Source organism: Trichechus manatus, unplaced genomic scaffold (assembly GCF_000243295.1).
Source record: "Trichechus manatus latirostris isolate Lorelei unplaced genomic scaffold, TriManLat1.0 scaffold00042, whole genome shotgun sequence".
In the NCBI taxonomy this organism is placed as follows: domain Eukaryota; kingdom Metazoa; phylum Chordata; class Mammalia; order Sirenia; family Trichechidae; genus Trichechus; species Trichechus manatus.
This window is the reverse complement of record NW_004443978.1, coordinates 7,524,998-7,549,898: the sequence shown is the minus strand read 5'-3', so window position 1 is coordinate 7,549,898 and position 24,901 is coordinate 7,524,998. Positions and strand designations below refer to the sequence as shown.

General features: G+C 40.7%; 1 protein-coding gene across 1 annotated transcript in view; it reads right to left on the bottom strand.

Moving 5' to 3' along the window:
- Window positions 1-22,681: 22,681 nt before the first annotated feature.
- RALGAPA2 (Ral GTPase activating protein catalytic subunit alpha 2) overlaps window positions 22,682-24,901 on the bottom strand; it is a 388,120-nt gene continuing 385,900 nt past the window's right edge. Inside the window, exon 40 of the mRNA XM_023731401.1 lies at window positions 22,682-24,577. The gene's annotated coding sequence lies outside the window, so the exon portion shown is untranslated. The remainder of the gene's footprint in view (window positions 24,578-24,901) is intronic.

Here is a 24,901-nt window from a genome sequence, read left to right as displayed (position 1 = left end):
TACTTGGAACTTGTTGCTCAGTTTAGTCCGTTTTTAACAGGTCACATCTCAAAATACGGTAACATAGGAAAGGGCAACCCATCATATATGTCTAAAATGTGTGAAGAATTAATAAACTTCATAAGTGATAGAGTTCGAGCAACTATTTTCAGTGAAATAAGTATAGCTTGATCTTTCAGTTTGTCTGTAGATGCAACTCCTGATCTTTCTCATACAGATCAGCTAATTACTGTTTTAAGATACTATCTCCAACAGATGGAAACCTGCTGAGAAATTTATCACATTTACTAGCTTTAAAAGTCATACTGGTGAAGAAATTGCAGATCAAATACTTCACTATTTATGTGAAATTTGCAAAGTTGATTTTTCTTAGTGCAGAGCCGAGTCCTGTGACAATGCTGCCAATATGTCAGGGTGTTATAAAGGCATGCAACAGAAATTTTTAGAATGTAATGAATATGCCATTTTCATACCATGTGCTATGCATTCACTTAATCTTGTAGGACATAGCACAGTAGATTGCTATGCACAAGCAGTTGATTTTTTTCTACTGTTCAGTTACTCTACACATTTTTTGCCTCCTCTACTCACCAGTGGGTCATTCTTAAAGTATATTTAAGCAATGATCAAGTATTAAAATGTCTTTCTAATACATGTTGGGAAGGCATGCTGTAGTGTCAAATGCAATCCTGGAATCATACACTTAGATTCTAGATGCCTTAGAAAATATTGCTGAGGACAAGACACAAAAAGGAGATAGCAAAAGAGAAGCTGAAAACATCGCCAGCAAAACACAAACACTAGAGTATTTATGTTGGTTAGGTGGAATAACATATTGTAGCATTTTCATCAGATGAGTCAAGATCTCCAAGATGCAGAAGTCAATTTAAAGACATGCACAGATCTCTACCAGTCACTAACAGGGTATTTACGTAATTTAAGAGAAGATTTTGAAAACACAACAAACTAAATACTGCCAAATACTGATTATCAAGCAGTTCACCATCGCAGAAGCATTAGAAAGAAACAAGTAAATGATGGAAGTGCTCCAGAAGAATCATTGAGTGCCAGAGATTAATTTCACGTAACCACATACTACCGTCACTGACACACTTGAATCTTGCATGAAAGGAAGAGGGAAAGTGTATGAAGTTCTTTCAAATAGATTTTCCTTCTTAAAACAATGTGGCTATAACTGATGAAGAATGCATGAAGGCATCCAAGAAATTAGTGCAGGCTTATCCCGATGACTTACATACAAACCTTTAAGGAGAAGTATGACAATTTCACTCTTACATGAGAACTAAGTTTACAGATTCAGGAAAGACAAATTCTATTCATGTAGGCATGTATGGTCCCATAATAGAAGATAAAATATAATATGTATTTCCCAATGTTGAAATTGTTTGTACATATTTCTAACTTTAATGATCATGAACTGCACAATAGAAAGCCCATTTTTCTCCCTTAAACATACTCAAAAACCCTCAGCGTACGACAGTGATTCAAGAAAGACTCAATTCATTATTCTTATTATGTATGGAAGTAGATATTGTTCAGCAGCTTAATTGTGATGGAATCACTGAAGAATTTGTAAGAGCAAAGACTAGAAAGAAATGTTTTTAATTATAACATATTAGAGATGAAAGATCTATCTAAAAATAAAATATAGTAATTTGTTGTAATATTTGTTTTCTGATCATTAAATTTTCTTTTATGACAGCTTTTCATTTGTTCATTATAATTATGGCATTTATTATGAAACAAGCATTAACATTGAAGTATGAGCCATTTAGAGCAAACTTGGCAAAAGTTAATTTTTGGTGGTGGGAGATCAACAGAATTTTACATTGATTGTTAAGACAACAAAGTTCACTGACTCATTTTCTTTGTTGTAGCATATGTGGAATATTCTTTTTGTAGAAAATGGTATATAGTAAAAATCTTAGTGTCCCACATCCAGTAAAAATTTTATAATCCAGTTCATCTCATTCTGCTAAGATGGTACTTTTGCATTCAATTGCTAATATTATAGTCATAGCTAAAAAGAAATTACATCATAGATAAATAAGACACACAGACACCATATATATATATGTATATATACACATACATATGTATATGTATATACATGTATATATATAACTCACATATCCCGTTTGAATGTGTAAAAAGAGGAAGGGGCACCACAGATTATCAGTGTTTAGGGCCCTCACATGCCTTTGTCTGGCCCTGGCTGTAAGTCTGGGGACTCATGCATCCTAGAGTTTATCTGTCCCGCTGGCACCTTGGCCAGCCAAGGCTTCCTAGAGAGGCTGTGTAAGTGAGTCCATAGGAAGAAGGGGCCAGCGAAGACGGCACTGCCTGTCTGATAATTTCTATGAGTAGGGAAATCTTTTTTGCACCAGGAAAATTAAGGAACTACTGCCTCCTTCTGAGGTTGCTAGGGAAACAGATAAATAATTCTCAGCTGGTTTATCAACAGCCCTTCAGCTGGTGTGAACAACCAGCTGTAAGTTTTGGTGTCATCAAGGCAATTTCACAGCCAAGAGGATTTTCTGAAAACAAAAGAGTCCTGTTTCTTTGGACACATTCCCTATGAGGAACTGCAGGGGAAAATTACTGCAGGCCACACTAGGTCTCAAAAGTGACAGGGCATGAGGAGAGGTGTCACCAGCAAGAAACCTGCGATGGACCTTTGGGGTAAAAGGAAGTGATTTCTCATGGCTTGGGGAAAGAAATGACTCAACTTACAAATTTACCATTTACAGCTATTTTTTGGTTGTTGTTAAGACCTGATATGCTTCTCAGAATCAGAGAGCATATTTAAGCTTAGGATGTGAAGTCAGTTAACATATTTTCGCTAACCCAAACACACACCCCTTCATCTCTTAAGACCCAACTGCCATCATCTTGTCTACCACATACTTTTGTTGTGGGTTTGCTCTGTTGCATCTGGAAAGCTGAATGTTCAGGACTCACGCGCTTCTTTCTAGAAGTGTATATGGTAAGCAGATGGGTGGAGGAGTGAATGCATTCATATTTGTCTTGTTTGATGATTTCTACGCCGTGTGGTCTTCCTGGAGGCATTTACACACAAAGCACAGACACTGATGTCTTTTCGTTAGCTTATCATGTAAGCCCACACTAACGGGACACACTGTTCTTAGAACATTCACCATATTGAAATCAAACCTATGGAATGTCTACTGACGGTCTGAGCACATTCAAAGGCGTCATTATTAAGTGTTCCAAGCATGTCATATTTACACCCTTCAGTGGTATTGACATCGATAAGAAGCTTGCCAACACAGCTTTGATTCGTAGTTCACTAGTACTGCTTCCCTCTCATCAGAACCTGGGTGTTCACTTGTTCCTCCCATGTGGGTTGAACCAGTAGACTAGGCATCGCGCAAGAGGAAAACAATAACGCCAGAAACTTCAACCTGAGTTCATTATTCTCCTCCTCCACTCATCAGAGAAGGTCCTTTTATTTGAATGCAACATCTGCTTCATCTCTTTTGTTGTGATGCAATGCCCTCTTCTCAGATGCCACAGCCAGGTGACGCTCACACCTGACAGTGACAGGAATGGTGGAGTCAAATCTGGTAGAAAACAGAGGAGGTGTTAGCGCACAGGGGGCCAGGTTTCAGAGGCTGAGAAAAGGAGGAGGGGAAAAAATGAAAAAAATTAGGCTAGAATTTCCTCCCAGCACAAAGAACAGAAAAGGACGGGAACTTATACTGAAATGCACATGCACAATATTGCCATTTCAAAGCTTGTAGCACAATTGGTTGCAGCTCTTGTCTATTGCTATCTGTTCTACTGTATTATGTAAAGCGAGCCTTTCACCATTCTGGAGTACCACCACCAAGAGGTTATTATTAGGAGACGGGCAGAAGCCTATAGGAATGGTGTACATGAGAATGATTGGACTGAAAACTGTTGAGGACAATGGGATATGAGCCAAATCACAGACTCTGGGTGTCCAAATTCAAACAGAATCATGCTGTTGTTCGTTGCCATCTAGTTGGCTCTGACTCATGGTGACTCCATGTACAACAGAACAAAATGTTGCCCAATCCTGTGCCATTTCCACGATCATTGGTATACTCGTGTCCATTGCTGCAGTCACTGTGTATTTTGAGTGCTGTTCAACCTAAGGGCTCATCTTCCATCACTGTATTTGACAATGTTCTATTGTGAGCCATAGGCTTTTCACTGGCTAATTTTTGGAAGTAGATTGTCAGGCTCTTTTTTTGACTCTGTCTTAGTCTGGAAGCTCCATTGAAACCTGTCCACTGTCGGTAACCCCACTGGTATTTGAAATACTGGTGGCATAGTTTCCCGCATCATAGCAACATGCAAGCCACCACAGTACAGCAAACTGACAGGCAGGTGGTGGAGAATCATGCTAGATGTCATCAAATATTTTAATCCCAACACCACGAACGAATACTCTTTTTTTCCCTCATCTCTTTGAATGGAAGCTCTTTATTGCTTCTTTTGAAACAGTATTATTATCCTTGATAACTTCCTGAGAGTTTTCTTATGAATATCTTGATAAACCACTAAACACAATTTATAGTTTTAAATCATTTTAATGAAATGTTTATATAATAAATATTTCAAACTTAGAAAACTTTTTTGCTATATTAGCCATAGAAAAAACTATGCTTTTCCCCTAGTATTTTCAATATTTGGTAATTTAGATGAAAGAGGACCCAAAATAATTAAATGCATACTATAGACACCTGGATTTTTTGTAGCAGGAAGTGTGATCTTACACTTCCTAACATTATTCTGAGATTCCAGAATTATTGCTACCACTGCAGTACTTTACCGTCTCTATCAGAATAACAGAGAAGGCTAGACCAGGGGTTGGTGAACTAAGGCCCGCAGGCCAAATCAGGCCATTTGCCTATTTTTGTAAATAAAGTTTGATTGGAAGACAACCATGCCATTCAGTACATATAGTCTATGGCTACTTTCAACTACAAAGGAAGAATTGAGTAGTCATGGTAGACCGTATGGCCTACAAAGTCTGAAATATTTACTACCTGGTCCTTTATAGAAAAAGTTTGTCAAATCCTGGTCTGGATAATAAAATCGTGCAATAATGTTTTGTAGATCACCTATATTTCTGCCTTTGATTCGATGGAAACTTGGTCCTTATGAAAACTGTGCTTTGCTCAGTTGTGCATTGAGTGTTGCAAATTCAACGATGCAGCATACACAATTTCTGAACATTGTAAAATTGAGTACGACTATTTTTACACATGTCACCACCTCAGGTACCATATTTTCTACGCCAATTGTTTAAATAAGAAATTTACTAGTTTTTCTGAAAGTAAGAAACTGCCTCCAAGATAGTGTCGTTAATACTGTTCATTGTTGTAACAGCTGGCAATTACAGCAGCTCTCAGGCAACATACAGACTCTTACCTGTTAAGTCAGGCACAGAAATCAAACAGAAGGGGAAGATTGTCTTTTCATTGGAAGATTGTTTTCTCACTGCAATAATGACTTGATTTATCAGGTGAAATAGCAACTCTTAGGCTGAGTCATAGGACATTGTTGTTTTTTATAGGTAAAAATAAAAAGTTTAATATCAACAATTTTGTATGGCTGAACTTAACATTTCAAGGATTTTTGGTAACCAAAAAATTGAGTTAAAGACAGAAGATAACTTTAAGTAGTGATTAATTTTAAAGTAGTGTTAACTCAAAAGAAGCAAAGACGTTTCTGGCAACTGCTGACCTCATTTAACTGTGTGAATATTTGAGCATTTGGGGCATGTAGGTCAATGCTGAACAGTGAGAGGTCAGCTTACCATCACACTCCAATTAGGTCTTCCCAACTTCTACTTGAAACTTTTTTCTGAAACAAGTTTCTCCTCCAGTCTCACAAGAGTGTTAATTATGGCAAAAACAGCAGAAAATACATAGTACTTTCTTTGTGTGCCTTTTTTACAGCTTTGCTATTCAAACTGTCATCCACAGGCTTGTTGCATTGCTGGTTAGAAATGCAGCATCTCGGGCCCTGCCCCAGATCTACTGAATGATAATCTGCATTTTAACAAGATCCCCAGAGGATCTGTGTGCATGTTGGTTTGGCGTTTGAAGTTTCAGTCATATGCAGACTTCCCCTAGTTGTTGCCTCGAACAGGAAGTTTGGCCTTGGAAGAGTTGATGGACTGAAGCTTCAGCTAGGGACACAAACCCCAAATAATGGTGTATTTGAATAATACAAAGAGCTAAAGTTCATTGAGCCCTTGTTATTTGCCAAGTGTAAGGCCTTAAAATGAATTACTCATTTAATTCTCACAATTCCTCTACGAGGTTGACATTGATTATTATTCTCATTTTACAGATGAGGAAATGACAGGCCTTTGGAGCCCTGGTGGCACAGTGGTTAAGAGCTCAGGCTGCTAACCAGAAGCTCAGCCGTTAGTATCCACCAGCCATTCCTTGGAAATCCTATGGGACAGTTCTACTCTGTCCTATAGGGTCAACTGTGAGTTGGAATTGACTCAACGGCAATGGTTTTTTTTTCCTAAGAGGTTACAAGGCCAATAAGTGAGGACATTTAGTTGCAAACAAGAAGGAAATTGACTGTTCAAGAGAAACCCGGAGGGGACAAATGTCCCAGGGTGGGAGAATTCAAATGGATAGTAAATGCAAGAGTCTTGATTCCATTTTCTTGTCAAGTGTCTATCAAAGCATGGATCACAGTATGGTGGCCCAGGGAAGTGCAGGGCTCCAATCCTAAGTTATGGAAACAACTGATTTGTGTTTTGGCAGTTTGACTCCAAAATAATGGCCTGAAAATTTCATCTAGGTGAAAGAGAGGAGCTAAGTATCTCTTCGTTTCAAGCTATGTTGTATCCTCTACATTGGAGAAACTTCTTATTTCTACATGACCCAGTATGCAACCCAAATAACCAGTACTCGCGGAAATTGGATAAACTCAGCACTCTGTGATTGCAACTAAGGCTCTCATGCTGGCACGTTTGTGGTACCAAATACATAGAGTCTGAAACATTTTTGCTTTGCTCTAATATGCTGAAGATGCAAGCCACAAAAGGGGGAAAACTATGACTTAGTTCTGCGTAATGGAGTTTTCACCACACTGAAGCCATCACTTAGAGCTAGCACTCCCATGCCTTCTACAGAGTTCTCAACATTCCATTTTGGTTCTAAAAGCCCTTGGTTGTGGAAATCTCTTGCTATTCTACACCTGTAGGCAAGTTAACAGGCCATCCCAGAACCATGGCAACCAGCAAGAGTGAGAGAAGGAAAAATCTCTGCCTGCAAGTCTTTCAGCACTCCCTGCTTGGTCCCCGTCTAAGGGCAGGCAGAGAGATGCCAAAGCTGGGGAAAAGATGAGCCAAATCCAAACCCTAAATTTGAGATCCACAGTCTAGTAACTGTTAAGAAAACATTTCAATAGAAAGTTAAACTTCATATCTCAAAGGGAGTACTGTGTCTGTGGTTTCTGAAAGTAATGGATTCTGATAATAGTAGCAGGTCGCTTCCTTTATCTTTCTGTCATGGCGGGATTTCACATGCTCCCAGGATTCTGTGGCTGTTAGTGCCAGGAATTTGGAGCACAAATGCCTACTTTCATCATAATTCCCTCACCAGTTAAGAGCTGTGTGACCTTGGCCAAATTACTTAACCTCTCTTTGCCTCTTTTCTCATTGATAAAATGAGGAGATAGTAGTATCTACCTTTAGTAGACATTTATTATGCTTTCTGGCTGCCCCACACCTTTTGAACACCCTTTCTATGCTTGGGTAATTTCTCATTCAGTGAGTCCTGTCTCCCCATGGTAGAATTCAGAAACTTTACTTTTCCAGCTTCTCTTGCAGCCAGGCTCTGCCATAAGGGAGTGAAAAATGTGCTGGGCATTTAGATTCATGTTCAACAGTGAAAAGCCAGGTCACAATCACGGCTGCAATGAGAGGTTTCCAAGCTCTAATCACAATGAGATGTGGATCTAGAAGAGCAGCATGAAGGAGGTGATGCCAAGTAGAATCAATTTATCGTTCAGAGGTGGGCATGGTGATGGTCTGGACTGGTGACGTGAGCTGCACTTGGACTTCTCTGTCAGGGCAATTTGGGAGTTGCTCTTGGTTGTTTTAGCCCCAAAGCTAATTGTGTGGTCCTTGTGGACAATCTATGAGGTAGCCAAGAGCCTTTAATGAATTATTTATCTGCTTCAGCTAGCTAAAGTGGATTCTGTTGTCTGCAACTAAGTACCTCCCCGGGCTGTTGTTGAGATTAAATGAGTTATTCAAGTCAAGTGCTGGTGAGAACTCACCCATTAGCATTGTTATTTTGAGTTCCTTTGATATCCATTAGATTCATCCACAAGATCTGAGAAAATACTGACTTTAACTTTTATATAATGCTAACGCCGCTGCAGGTTTTAAAACACTTCTGCCGATTTTTTGATACTCTCCCATTGAGAGGTGAAGTGTGTGGCCTTCCCCTTGAAACTGACTGGGACTTTGGAACTGCTTCCACAAATAAAATGCAGTGGAAGTGATATATGTGACTTCTGAGACTAGGTTACAAAAGGCCACGAAGCATCTGCCTGGGTCTCTCCTGGGACTCTTCCTTGGGAATGCCAATGCCCATGTTGTGGGGAATCCCAAGCTACACACAGAGGCTGCAAGTAGGTGCTCCAGCCAACAGCACAAGTGAGATCTCAGCGAACAGCCAGAATCAACTAACAGACACGCGAGCGAGCAAGTCAGCTTCGGAATGACTTCAGCCCCAGCCACCATCTCATAACACCCACATAAGGGAGCCCAGGAGAAAATATCACAGCTGAGCCCAGTCACTCCCAGAACTTTGAGACAGATTCATAAAATGACTGTGTTATTTTATAAGCCACTAAGTTTGGGGGTGATTTGCCTTGCAGCAGTAGATAACTGGAAGATACCTTACACTTTTAGAGTGCTTTCTGGTTTTCAGAGTGCTTGAATATGCATGTTTCTATTTGGTCCTCACATCAACCCCTTTATGGAATGTACTATGATTCACTAATCTGTTTCTGAGACATTAGCAGAAAGAATCTAGGGCTCGGGCTCCCTGGCACAGCCTTTTTTCCATGAAATGGTGTGGTTAGAGTTCAGAGAAATAGAGTCCATGATCATTTCACCCTTCGTGTCATTTAAACACCATTAGTGAGTATTGTTATATGTAAGTGCCTTCTGCATGCTGTTTTCATCTCATCTTCAAAACAACCATTAGGCCAATGTCACAGTTACTATGACTTTTTAACAAGTCACCCCACAACTTAGTGGCTTAAAACAATAGTCATTTATTTATCTCATTGTCTCTGTGGGTTAGGAATTCAGTAGCGGGCCTGGCTGGGTGGTTCTGGTTTGGGGTCTCTTGTGAAATTACAGTCAGATGTCAGCCGGCACATCTGGTTGGATCCACTTCCAAGATGGCTTCCTCACAGCACTGCCTGAGTGTCTTCACAATATGGTGGATAACTTTTGACAGAGTGAACAATCCTGAAGGCCATGCAAAAGCTGCAATGCTTTTGTGACCTAGTCTTAGAAGACATACATGTTTTCTATTGGTCAGATACAGGTTATCCTTGAATCAGGATGGGAGGGGCCACACAAAGGCATATATACCAGGAAGTCACAATCACTAGGGACCATCTTCGAGGCTGGCTACCACAATCAGTATTATGACCCCAATTCACAGGTGAGGAAACGAGAGTCAATGGCTAGAACTTAAGAGCTGAAGTCCCCACGGGGAGTATGCAGCTGGGATTTGAAGCCAGGACTCTCTGAGTCCAAGTCAATGCTCCTCTCCATCTGCCTACCATACAAGGTAAACTTATGGTGTATTTTGATGCATTTACATTAGTATTTTGAGAAATTTCATCATAATCAGGTAATTCTTTGGAATGTTATTATGAAAAGCAGCCAAGGACATGTGGGGTGAACAAGCTGAATGGAAGGATTGAGACAAAAAAAGTCCCATTTTATCATGGCTGAAGTCCTGCCTTTTACATAGACTCTCCCCTCTTTGTCTTTTGTTTGTTTTCATTTCTTTCCTTAAGCTGATGGGTACTTTGATGAATTCCCCTGTACAAACTTGGGAAGACATGGATTCTAGCCCTGCTTTCTCATACAGCTCCCAAACTAACTTGATAGAATTCTAAAATAATCAGAATCTTTTAAGGCTAAAATTACATATGATCTCTGACTCAGTAATTTCACTTTTGGGAATTTATCTTATAGAAATAAAAGCACTGGGATGCAAAGATATAGGTATAATGATGTTTATTACAGGTGTGGTTTTTAACACAACATTGGAAACTACCTAAATGTCCACAGATGGGTTGAGTAATTTAAGGTACATCTATACTAAGGAATAACTAACCAGAAAGGTTGAATGTTGGAGTCCACCAGCGACACCTCAGAAGAAAGGCCTGGTGATCTAGTTCAGAAAAATCAGCCATTGAGAACCGTCTGGAACACAGTTCTACTCTCCTCAGTGGCAGCTGGCTTACGCTGAGAAATATTATGCAGCTATTCAAAAAGAAAAGTGAGAGGGAGGGGTACCCAGGACATATTGTAAAGTTCAGAAAGGAAGTTACAGAATAACATGCTATTTCTGTAAAAAAGAAATCCCTGTATCTTTGTGTGTGTTTGCATTAATCTGGAGAGAGGGAAGAGTATTCACTGATAACCTGTTTATGAATCTTGCGGGGGGACGATTTGGAACGGGGACAGGTCATTATTTTTAGAAGTAAAAAAATGTATAGACTAGTTGGTGTACAGTACAAATCTATATTTGAACTATCTCATGAAAATCTTATGATAATCAGTGAATAAACGTCCCTTGATTAAGAGGAGTCACTGTTTTGAGTTTTCCTACCGGCATTCTGCTGTCTTCTTCAAAACAGCTGCAGGTTGCTTTTCCTGGGGCCTGAAGGGAAGGGCTCAGGTTTCCCTGAAGGTAGCCTCCAGGGATAACTGCTTCTAGGCCTCCATAATCAGCCAACGACATGGGTGACAAATGAGTGGCACTCTTTACAGGGAGGAGAAGATGATGTCACTAATGTGCAGCCCTCGCTGGCTCAAACCGTTGGCAGGAGATTTGATGCAAACGCTCTGCAGGGTGGAGGGAGGGAGCCCTGTTAGCGAGGTCCTGCGTCTGCACTTAGCCCTGTGGCCGCTTCTTAGGGATATTGATCAAAAGTACTCACCTCTCTTATCTTAGGAGCATAATGCAGTCCCCGAAGATTCATGGAAAAAATCTTTTTTTTTGGCCAGGCTCTTTTCTGAAGTAAAAAAGATCCTTTCAGGATTTATAATAGCCAGCCCCTTCCCACTTCACACCCTCGGTGAGAGGCACACTCCAATTTCCAGCCGCCCAGGATCCTACACCGAGGTGGAAACTGGTGAGCATGCCCTCTTCATGTAAAATAGTCTATGTTAAAAACTAAACAGGCTTTTTGACAAAGGGGGAGGTGAAACAGGTAAGTGAAGATGAGAAGTTATACCTGGACATAGAGCAAAGGGCACTCTTGTCCCAGAAATAGCTTATTCATTTATCCTTTAATTCATAAAATGCCTTAAATAGAACTTTTTACCACATAAACAATGTCCTCTGATACCCAAGGCAGGAATATCTTGGTATGAATATCACAAAGTCTAATCTGTGTTTTTCATGTCTGACACGGTGCCAAAGGGAGGATGCTAATGGGGACTTCCTAATTTATACTGTTTTCTTTCTGTAAGATACAGAATCTTCCAGACAAATATTCCTTAATGTGACAGTTTGTTACAAATGCTCATCCCCTCATCCTGTACCGTTTAATATTTAACGTAGGATAGTGAAGACTTAGGTATTATTTGGGCTAACTAGTGCTGCCGCAACAAAAATACCACAAGTGAGTGGCTTTAAAAAATAGAGATTTGTTTTCTTATGGTTGTGGAGGCTGAAAGTCCAAATCAGGGTCTCAGCCATGTCTATTCTTTCTGTGGGCCTCTCTCCTAGTTTCTGGTGACCGCTGGCACTTTTTGGGATTCCTTTCCTTGTAGATGGGTCCTCACGTGGCGCTGTCTTCCCCTGTGTGTGTCCCCGTATATATATACATATACATGTACGTATATAATTTATTTTAATTCTGTTGTAGTGATTGAGACTATACATGGCAAAACATACACCAACTCAACAGTTTCTACATGTACAATTCAGTGACGCTGATTACATTCTTCGAGTTGTGCAACCATTCGGACTCTCGTTTTCCAAGTTGTTCCTCCTCCATTAACATATTCTATCTAAGTATTCTGTCTAAACTTTTCTAAGTATTCTATCTAAACTTTTGAGTTGCTGTTGCCAATTTGATTCCATATAGGTAGATTTTGAAAGAGCACAATGCTCAAGGCAAACATTCTTTACTAGTTAAGCTAAACTATTGTTTGATTTTAAGAAGACTTCAGGGGATATTTTTGGTTTAAAGTTGAAAGATTATCTCAGGGCAATAGTTTTAGGGGGTTCATCCAGTCTCCATGGCTCCAGAAAGTCTGGAATCCATGAAAATTTGAAATTCTGTTCTGCATTTCCCCGCTTTTGATCAGAATTCCCCTATAGAATCTTTGATCAAAATGTTCTGTAATGGTAGCCGGGCACCATCCAGTTCTGTCTCATGGAGAAGGGAGCAGTTATTCATGGAGGCAATTAGCCACACATTCCATTTCTTCCTCCTATTCCTGACTCTCTTTCTTCTTCCAAGAACTACGCAATGAACTAGGAGGTAGAACAGAAGCACTAAACAAGTTAGTAGGCCAATTAACTGGGATACCCCATGAAACCATGACCCTAAACCTCCAAACCAAGGAATCAAACTTTATGAGGTGTTTGTACATAAGCAGCCTCAGCAGCTACTCTTTTTTTCTTGTTTTTGGTCATTGTTGTACATATGTCTATCAGATTAACTTTTGCCTATTCAGTGTTTTAAAGGTCTACAACTTATTGATGGCCATTATATTAATCAGCTGTGCAACCCTACTCTTAATGTGATTTTTCCATTACTGGAAACTGAAACTCAGTATTCCATAAGCAATAACACCCCCCTTTCCCCCTTCCTCACACTGCTGGTAACCACTAGTAAGCTTTGGTCTCTATACATTTGCCTTTTCTTGTCTTTTTATATAAGTGAAGTCATACAATATTTGTCCTTTTGTGATTGACTTATTTCACTCAGCATGATGTCTTCAAGATCCATACATATTGTAGCATGTATCAAGATTTCGTTTCTCTTACTGGCTAAGTAGTATGCCATTGTATGTACAAATTTGTTTATCCATTCATCTACTAATGGGCATTTAAGTTATTTCCCCCTTTTGGCTCTTGTGAATAGTGCTGCAATGAACATTGGTGTACAATGCTTTCTAGTCTTTCAGGGGTATAGCTAGGAGTGGAATTGCTGGGTCATATGGTAGTTCTAATCATTCCAGTGTGAAAGTTGGAAACAAAGAAGAAGGATCGGTATTGGAAAGTATGGCCTTGGTGATAGAAATTATGCCGGAGGTCACATGATAGAATTTTGCAAGATCAATGACTTCTTTAGTGCAAATACCTTTTTTCAACAACATAAACAGTGACTATAAGCATGGACCTTGCCAGACAGAATACACTGGAATCAAATAAACTATATCTGTGGAAAGAGATGATGGAAAAGCTCAGTATCATCAGTCAGAACAAGGCCAGGGGCTGACTGCAGAACAGACAATCAGTTGCTCATAAGCAAGCTCAAGATGAAACTGAAGAAAATTAGAACAAGTCCACAAGAGCCAAAGTATGACCTTGAGTATATCCTACCTGAATTTAGAGACCAACTCAAGAATAGACTTGACACATTGAACACTGATGACCAAAGACCAGATGAGTTGTGGAGTGACATCAAGGATATCATACATGAAGAAAGCAAAAGGTCATTAAAAAAACAGGAAAGAAAGAAAAGACCCAAAATGGATGTCAGAAGAAACTCCGAAACTTGCTCTTGAATGTTGAGTAGCTAAAACAAATGGAAGAAATGATGAAGGAAAAGAGCTGAAGAAAAGATTTTAAAGGGCAGCTCAAGAAAACAAAGTAAAGTATTATAGTGACATGTGCAAAGACCAGGAGTTAGGAAACCAAAAGGGAAGAACAAGCTCGGTATGTCTCAAGCTGAAAGAACTGAAGAAAAAATTCAAGCCTCGAGTTGCAGTCGTGAAGGAGTCTATGGGCAAAATACTGAACGACACAGGAAGCATCAAAAGAAGATGGAAGGAATACACGGAGTCACTGTACCAAAAAGAATTGGTAGACATTCAATCATTTCAGGAGGCAGTATATGATCAAGAATTGATGGTACTGAAGGAAGAAGTGCAAGCTGCACTGAAGACATGGGCGGAAAAAAAGGCTCCAGGAATTGACAGAATACCAATTGAGATGTTGCAGCAAACAGATGCAGCACTGGAAGTGCTCACTCTGCTATGCCAAGAAATTTGGAAGACAGCTACCTGGCCAACTGACTGGTAAAGATCCACATTTATGCCTGTTCCAAAGAAAGGTGATCCTACTGTGTCTTAGTCATCTAATGCTGCTATAACAGAAGTACCACAAGTGGATGGCTTTAACAAAAAGAACTTTATTCTCTCATAGTCCAGTAGGCTAGAAGTCTGAAATCAGGGCTCGGGCTCCAGGGGAAGCCTTTCTCTCTCTGTCGGCTCTGGAGAAAGGTCCTTGTAATGCATCAGTCTTCCCTTGGTCTGGGAGCATCTCAGCACAGGAAACTCAGGTCCAAAGGACACGCTCTGCTCCTGGCACTGCTTTCTTGGTGGTATGAGGTCCCTATGTGTCTCTGCTCACTTCTGTCTTTTATATCTCAAAAGAGATGGGCTTAAGACACTAATCTTGTAGACCTCATCAATATAACTGCCACTAATCCATCTTATTACTTCACATTGATAGCACTTATAACACATAGGGAAATCACATCAGATGATAAAATGGTAGACAATCATACAGTACTGAGAATCATGACCTATCCAAGTGGACAGATATTTTGAGGGGAAACAATTCAATCCATGACATACTGAATGTGGAAATTATCTAACAATATCATTAATATCACACGCAAAGTAAAATTTTGTTGAAGATCATTCAAAAGTGGTTGCAGCAGTATATTAACTGGGAACTGTCAGAAATTCAAGCTGGATTCAGAAGAGGATGTGGAATGAAGGATATCATTGCTGATGTCAGATGGAACCTGGATGAAAGTAGAGAATACCAGAAAGATGTTTACCTGTGTTTTATTGACTATGTAAAGTCAATTGACTGTGTGGATCACAACAAATTATGGATAACATTGCAAAGAATGGGAATTCCAGAACATTTAATTGTGTTCATGAGGAAGCTGTACACAGATCAAGAGGCAGTCATTCAAACAGAACAAGGGAATACTGTGTGGTTTAAAGTCAGGGAAGGTGTGTGTCAGGGTTGTATCCTTCACCGTACTTATTCAGTCTGTATGCTGAGCAAATAATCCAAGAAGCTGGACTCTGTGAAGAAGAACAAGGCATCAGGATTGGAGGTAGACTCATTAACAACCTGTGTTATGCAGATGACACAACCTTGCTTGCTGAAAGTGAAGAGGATTTGAAGCACTTACTGATGAAGAACAAAGACCACAGCCTTCAGTATGGATTACACCTCAACATAAAGAAAACAAAAGTCTCACAACTGGACCAACAAGCAACATTATGATAAACAGAGAAAAGGTTGAAGTTGTCAAGGATTTCATTTTACTTGGATCCACAATCAACCCTCATGGAAGCAGCAGTCAAGAAATCAGACGACGCTTTGCATTGGGCAAATCTGCTGCAAAAGATCTCTTTAAAGTGTTAAAAAAGCAGAGATGTCACTTTAAGGACTAAGGTGCACCGACCCAAGCCATGGTGTTTTCAATTGCATGTGAAAGCTGGACAATGAATAAGGAAGACAGAAAAAGAACTGACACCTTTGAATTATGGTGTTGGCAAAGAATATCGAATATACCATGGACTGCCAGAAGAACGAACAAATCTATCTTGAAAGAAGTACAGCCAGAATGCTCCTCAGAAGCAAGGATGGTGAGACTTCATCTCACATGCTTTGGACAGGTCATTAGGAGGGATTAGTCCCTGGAGAAGGACATCATGCTTGGTAAAGTAGAGATTCACTGAAAAAGAGGAGGACTCTCAATAAGATGGATTGACACAGTGGCTGCAACAATGGGCTCAAGCATAACAACAATTGTGAGGATTGGTGCAGGACCAGGCAGTGTTTCTCTCTGTTGTACACAGGGTTGCTATGAGTCGGAACCGACTTGACAGCACCTAACAACAACAACAACATGGTAGTTCTATTTTCAGTTTTTTAAGGAACCACCACCCTGTTTTCCACAACAGCTGTACCATTTTGCATTCCCACTATCGGTGGATAGGGGTTCCAACTTCCCAACATCCTCCCCAATATTTGTCATTTTCTATTTGGTTTTTCTTTTTTATCTTGGCCATCCTAATGGGAGTGAAATGGTATCTCACTGTGGTTTTAATTTGCATCTCTCTGTTTGATAATGACATTGAGCATCTTTTCATTTGTTTGGTGGCCATTTGAATGTCCTCTTTGGTGAAATGCATATTCAAGTCCTTTGCCAGTTTATGACTGGGTATTTTGTTTTTGTTGTTGTTAAGTTGTCAAAGTTTTATATATATTTTGGTTATTAGATTCTTACCAGATATATGGTTTCTGAAGATATTCTCTGAATGGATAGCCTAGCTTTTCACTTTTTTAGTAAAGTCTTTTGATAAAAAAAGTTTTTAATTTTTGTGAGATCCATTTATTTATTTTGTCTTTTGCTGTCTGTGCTTTTGTTATTATATTACACAATTCATTGTTAAAAGCTAGGACCAACAGCGTTGCCCCTGTATTTTCTTCTAAGAATCTTAAGGTTTTAGTTTTCACATTTAGGTCCTCAATCCATTTTTAATTTGTTTTTGTGTGTGGTGTGAGGCATGGATCCTGTTTTATTTTTCTGCATGTGGAAAACCAATGTTCTCAACATCATTTATTGGAGAGACACTTCTTTCCCCATCAAAGGGACTTAGCAAGCTTGTCAAGAATCAGTTCACCATAGATGTGTGGGTTTATTTCTGGACTCTCAATTTTATTACATTGGTCTATGTGTCTGTTGTTATCACAGTACAAGGCTGTTTTGATTACTGTAGTGGTATAATATGTTTTAATATCAGAAAATGTGAGTCCTCCTACTTTATTCTTCTCTTTCAATATTGCTTTAGCTATCTGGGGCCTCTTGCCATTCCATATAAAGTTGAGGATTTGTTTTTCCATTTCCACAAAGAAAGCTGTTGGAATTTTGATCAGGATTGCATTGAATCTATAGATAACTGTGGGTAGTATTTACATCTTAACAACATAAAGTCTTCCAAACCATGAACATGTAACATCTTTGCATTTATTTAATTCTTCTTTGATCTCTTTCAGCAGTGTTTTGTAATTTTCACTGTATAAGTCTTTCACATCCCTAGTTAAATTTATTCCTGGGTATTTTATTCTCTTAGATGCTACTGTAAATGGAATTGTTTCTCTAATTTCCCTTTCAGATTTCTCATTGCTGGTGTATAGAAACCCAGCTGATTTTTGTTTACTTTGCACCTAGAAACTTCGCTAAATTCCTCTATTATTTCTAGACGCTTTCTGTGGACTCTCTGGGATTTTATATATTTAAGAACATGTCATCTGCAAATAGAAATAATATTACTTGTTTTTTTCTAATCTGGATACATTTTATTTCTTTTTCTTGTCTTATTGCTCTGGCTAGGACTGCTAACACAATACTGAATAGAAGTGGTGACAGTGGGCAGCCCTCTTATTCCCAGTTTCAAGGGGGAATGCTCTCAATCTTTCTCCATTAAGTATAATGTTGGCTGTTGACTATTCATATACACCCTGAATCATATTGAGGAACTTCCCTTCTATTCCAATCTTCTTGAGTGTTTTCATCAAGAAAGGGTGTTGGATTTTATAAAATGCCTTTTCTGCAACCATAGAGATGATCATGTGGTTCTTTTCATTTTTTCTATTGAAGTGGTGTATTACATTGATTGATTTTCTAATGTTGAACCATTCCTGGAATAAATCCCACTTGGTCATGGTGTATGACTCTTAATATGGATTCTGTTCACCAGTATTTTGTTAAGGACTTTTGCATCTATATTCAGAATAGATACTGGCCTGTAGTTTTCTTGTGATGTCTTTGTGTTGTTGAATTAGGGAGTATTCCTTCCTTCTCTATCTTTTGGAAGAGTTCAAACAGGACTGGTGTCAATTCTTCTCTAAATATTTGGTAGAATTTCCCAGTAAAGCCATCTGGTCCAGGACTATTTTATGTCGGGAGGTTACTGCTCTGTGGGGACTGCTTATAGATGAGCTGGCATTTAAGGGAAGCACAGGCTGATTTTCCTCTGTTTCAGGAAGAGGAGGGGCTGGCATTCTCCAGAAAGACCTCTGAGAAACGTCTGGTTACTTTTAGAGCCCAGTGACCCTGTGGTTTTTGGGGGATCAGTCTCCACTTAGGTGACCTGTTTCCTGATCCACTGCAGAGAACCTTCTGTAGAAGTCTGTATCAGTCCAGCAGCCAATAGTTACCGGGTGCAGGAGGGGCTGTCATATTCTGAACAGAACCTCAGCGAGGTTGGCCTTGTTGCTATCACAGCCCCCCCACCCAACTCTGTAATATGTAGGCTATGGGTGCAGCATCCACTCAAGATGCCTATTTTCTAGCACATAGCAGCCTCGGTCAGCAGTGCTCAGTGATAACAGGAAGGGGGAGCAGACAGACCTGAACTGACCTCCAGGGAGGTCTGCCCTGTTGCTATCAGAGTGCCTCCCCCTCTCCCCATAGTATGTTGGCTGTAGGTGTAGCCTCCACGCAAGATGTCTGTTTCCTAATGTGGAGCAGTCTGTCAGTAGTTCACAGCACCAATGGGAAGTGGGAGCGGACAGACCTGAACTGACCCCCAGGGAGGTCTGTCCTGTTGGATTCAGAGGCCTGAGCTATGGGGTGCACAGAGAGGCAGGTAGAGTGCTGACTATGGGAGCAGAATCCACTGCAGGATGCCTTCTATAGCAATTCACAGCAACCTGGCAGCCACTTGTAGCCAGGTGGAGGAGGTGCTGTCACACTCTGATTGAACTCCTAGGGAGGTCTGCCTTCTTGCTATCAGAGTCCACCCAGTAGATTGTTGGCTGTGAGTGCAGTCTCCACTCAAGACCCCTGCTTCCTAGCACAGAGCAGCCTCAGTCAGCAGTCCCAGTGCCAACCAAAAGGGGGACAGACAGACCCCAGGGAGGTCTTCCCTGTTGGTTCTTGGGTCTTGAGCTATGGTGTGTGCAGGGAGACAGGTAGAGTGCTGACTATGGGAGCAGACTCCACTGCAGGGGCCTTCTGTAGCATTTCACACCAGCCTGGCAACCAACACTTACTGTGTGGGGGAAGTGGTTGTTACGCTCTGAACAAACTCTTAGGTAAGTCTGCCTTGTTGCTATCAGAGCCACCCTCGTAGATTTTTGGCTGAGTGCAGCTTCCACTCAAGACACCTGCTTTCTAGCACATAGCAGCCTGAGTCAGCAGTCCTCAGCCCTGACTGAAGTGGGGGCAGACTAGCCCAAATTGACCCCCAGGGAGGTCTGTCCTGTTGGTTACAGAGGCTTGAGCTATGGGGTGCTCAGGGAGGCAGGTAGAGTGTTGACTATGGGAGCAGACTCCACTGCAGGGACCTTCTGTAGCAGTTCACAACAGACTTGCAGCTGACAGTGTCCAGGTGAGGAGGTGCTGGAACTCTCTGAACTGACCCCTGCAGAAGTCTGCCTTGTTGATTTTAGAGGATAAGCTTTGGGTCCTGTGTCTTTGTACATGTTGGGGGTGTGGTGTTTAGGGAAGGGGGCTCTTTAGCTGGGGTTGCTTCCTCAGTTCACAGCAGCTGGTGGCCGATGTGGCTAGGGGGAGGGACAGGGATGGTGGGAGAAGTGATTTTCCTACCATATGTGACTCGTTGAGTCATTGATTCTTGCCTGTCTGCAGTTTCGCCTGATGTCCTCTGCTCACCAAATTCAGAGTCCCTCAAGGCTGAGCACCATTTCCTTGTTGTATTTGTGGGGGAGGGTTGGAACAATGGTCTGTTTATGTCACCATCTTCCCAGAATCCCCTTTATTCTGCTCTTTTTATATCTCTCAGAAGTGATTAGGTTTAGGAATGGATTATCCAATAAGCAAGCTAGGCACAGGCTTACTTGTGATTACTTACTAATCTGTAGTGCACACTTTCACCTGTTTTTCACCACATCAAGGATGTACTGAAACCCAAGTGAAATTGTGCACTACAGTTGAGTAAGTAAACACAAGTAAGCCCATGCATAACTTGCTTAATGTAAGCCCACGCATACCTTACTTACTGGTTAATCCACCCTGATTTAGGACCCACCCTACTCAGGTATGACCTCATTAACATAACAAAAGAAAACCCCTGTTCCCAAACAGGTCATGTTCACAGGTACAGGGCTTAGGACTTAAACATAACTTTCTAGGGGACACACTTCAACCTCTAAGAAGTATTAAAAGTATTTTTAATTAAAAATTATAGCAATAAAAAACAAGAAATTTCCACTCCAGCAAATTCTTTTATAGTACACTTACTCTTCATTTATTGGCTATCTCGTTATCTGACATTTAGCATTTATGACAATAGTAAAAGAATCTATTATTCGACTATTTCATGCATCAACAATGTATATCTGGCGATAACGAATGCTGAGGTGTGAGACAAGAGTAATGCTGGCTGTGATGGTTAAGGTTATGTGTCACCTTGGCTGGGCCATGATTCTCAGTAGTCTGGCAGTTATGTAGTGATTTAATTTGGCAGTTATGTAATGATGTCATCATCTTCCATTTTGTGATCTGATATGGTCATCTTCCATTTTCACATAATGCTGATTTTCACATAATGACCTGGTCTTTCAAACCTAACCATACTGATAAGTGAGGAGTGGGTGTACTCAGAAACAGTATCATTTCTGAGTACTCCTACTGTTTTGTTGCTGTAGTCTGTTTCACTCACATTTGAGAGTAGATTTGGGGCTAATATTACTATTATTTAAAATAACCCATCTTCCTTAGAGCACAGTGCTGGGCTGTCAGCTGGTCTTGCTAAGTTCTCTAAGGGCAGTGCTGTGGTGTAAGCTGCAGTGGGCAGCATGCTAAGAACCTCTGTTCTGGGTCTTTGGAGCAAGACTCTTTCAACCCCACTCAAGGGTGGTTCTTGTGGTGTATGACACTGATGTATCTTTACCTTCTTTCTCTTAAACTCCTGAAACAAACTTCCTTCAGGTAATGAGATAATGAATGAAATATTTTGGTAAAAATACATACATCAAAACATTTATCAACACAACAATTTCCACGTTTACAATTTGTCATGGATTGAATTGTGTACCCCAAAAATATGTGTATCAATTTGGCTAGGCCATAATTCCCAGTATTGTGTGATTGTCCACCATTTTGTCATCTGATGTGATATTCCTATGTTTTGTAAATCCTATCTCTATGATGTTGATGAGATGGGATTAGCGGCAGTTATGTTAATGAGGCAAGACTCAATCTACAATATTGGATTATGTCTTGAGCCAATCTCTTTTGAGATATAAAAGACAGAAGTGAGCAGAGAGATATGGGGACCTCATACCACCAAGAAAACAGCACCGGAAGCAGAGCACATCCTTTGGACCTGAGGTTCCTGCACAGAGAAGCTCCTAGACCAAGGAAAGATTGATGACAAGGACCTTCCTCCAGAGCTGACAGAGAGAGAAAGCCTTCCTCTGGAGCTGATGCCCTGAATTTGGACTTCTAGCCTACTAGACTGTGAGAGAATTCCTCTTTGTTAAAGCCACCTGCTTGTGGTATTTCTGTTATAGCAGCACTAGGTAACCTTAGAATTCAATGACATTGATTATTATTTTTCATGTTGTGCTACCATTATCATTATCCTTTTCCAAAATATTCCATCACCATTAACATAAACTTAATGCCCCCCAAACAAAAACTCCCCCTCCCTCCTACTGTCATTACATTGTATCCAACATTAAACCAGTTGCCATGAGTAGACTCCGACTCATGGCAGCACCATGTGTGTCAGTGTAGCACTGTGCTCTATAGGGTTTTCAATGGTTGATTTTTTGGAAGTAGGTTGCCAGGCCTTTCTTACAAGGTGCCTCAGGGCAAACTCGAACCTCCAATATTTTGGTTAGCAGCACAGCTCATTGATTATTTGCACCACCCAGGAAATTCAGCAGTAAGCAAAAGGTGCACAGAAACTACATTCGCAACAAACAGTCCATGGACTTCTGCTGAACAGGGAGTCATCAAGGAATGGGAGCCAGGACAGTTAGCTCCGGCCTGGCACTACTGCTTTCTAGCTGTGGGAAACCCAGTGAGCCAGTGTCGGGGTCTCGGCTTCAGTATCTGCGGAAGGAGGTGGTTGGAGTACGGGGGCCAATTTTTCCACCTGTAGATCTGTGCCTTGAGTAAATCAAGTGCACGGGATAAAGTTTACATTCTGTTCCATTCCCATGACTTTAATTTTTTATTTGAAAAATGAAATGCATTTCCATTTATAGAAGGAAGAGTAAATGATAATAGTTCTCATTGACAAGCTGTTCAATAAATCAAAGTGGCCTTGATTTACTTTGTGCACACACACAGGCCTACAATGCTAGCTCAAATGTGTATAGAAGTGAACAAATACAGATGTCCAAGTCTTATTGCTGGGAGATACTCTTTACTGCAGGAAACACAAATAACCCCAGCATTTTTCCTGGAACACTTAGAGAATTATATCATGGCCTGGAAGCACCTCAAGGGTATTCTTTCTTTAACTTCAGGCACCTGGCAGAAGCCAGTCAACTAAGGCCCAGGAGAGCATTATCTGCGGCAATGGCCCTTCGGAACCACTGGCAGTTGGAACTGTGCTGAAGGCCTTGCATGATGTGGCCTAAGATTTGACTCACGCTTTGCAAAGGTGACCGCTGTCCCCCCCTTCTAGCTTTATGTTGTAAATAATAAATTACTTTGAGACATTCGTCACAATATCTTTTGAATTTCTAATAACCATTTCCAAATTTAACAAGGGTCCATAAATTATCCGGAGGGAATGGAGGCCATCTACAAAGCTGGATCAGCAGCGACCGGCTGGAGCACAATGACAACGAACAGTTGTGGAGGAGCCGGCTGCTCTACACGCAGTCTGATCTGATACTTCCTCCACCCCAGGGTATAGCTACCTGCCAGGATCTTCCGGGTAGCTTTAAGAAATACATATGCTGAGGTCCACCATAGACCTGGTGAATCTGAATCTGGAGGGGAGAAGGCAGGAATCTGCATTTTACAAAGCTTCCTAAATATTCTGATGTGCTACAAGGCTTGGAACCACTGCTTCTAGGCAAGAAAGCCTCCAAAACTCCAAGTCAAGCTTCATTCTATGTGAAACCAAGCATTAAAACATGCCATACCTTTGAGCAAGCTCCTGCTATCACACAAAAGCTAAAGAAGCCAAATTGACTCAGGCTCTACTACTTGAGTGACAGGAAGCCATCCTTTCTGAGGTCACTGAAATGTTTTGTAATGGGTCCTCAGCAAATGTTTGCTAAATGGACACATGGATGATTTTTACAAAGCTTGATGCTCACATGTCCTGAAAGCTCAGGGCTGCCCAGAGCATGGCAGAGGCCACCTGCCCAGGTCATCAGAAGGTGATAGCTGCCATTCCTGAGTCCAGGCCACCAACCACGGTCAGCCACACCAACAGGAGGTCATTGGTACACCTCTCTCTAACCCTTATTCACAAAGACACTCCTTCCAGATCAGCCCCTTGCTCATAGGGAGGGTTCCAGGTCTTTGGGAATATGCCAGGTGCAGGATCTGCACAGCTCATTGTGGGCCTTGATACAAATCACAGCAGCAGGTAGATGGACTTCAATCTATGTAGACAATGATGCCTGAACTCAAATCCTCTGGTGACTGAATCTTACCACTCCATGTTATGAACTGAGAGGTCAATTTTAGACAAACACATTTGTAAATTTCCCTGGATTGGTGCTGGCTACCATTTTGGATACATTTTTAAGGCATTGGTTAGAAAACTGCTTTTGAATAACCTCACCACTAAAATGCAAACCACTTTTTATTAGACCCCAAGAAAAACTTGATTTTCCAACCAAACTAAAGACAAATGAAATACATAGCACATAAGTGGTGTGTTTCCACTTTATTAAATCATCACTGTAAATCAGAATTAAAGAGAGGAGAGTCAAGTGGTGGTCATCGAAGTTCTGTGTGCTTGTCTGCTGGCATGCCTCCGTCACAGCATGGTCCTGGCTGACACATGTGCCAGCAAAGGTGGATTACACACCAAGGTCTATACCGCACAAACATAAACCTAGATGTGGAGCATTAGGAAAATTAAATAACAAGAGAGCAAAAGAGAAATCACATGACACACTATAACTTAATTTACAATATTCATCAAATTTTTTCCTTATTTACACAAACTGAATATTGTAGGCCTGAAAATAAGAAAACATTCACTTATTGTGTATGTCATACACAGACATTGAGTGCAACTAAAATAATGGTTGTTTGATGCTGAATTTCCCTTTGGATGCAGACATCCTCCTTCAGCAGATATAAATGTAACACAGTCCCAGATAAGACATCACAGTAAATTTTAAAGTATTCTACAACCTCCACATAATACAAATAC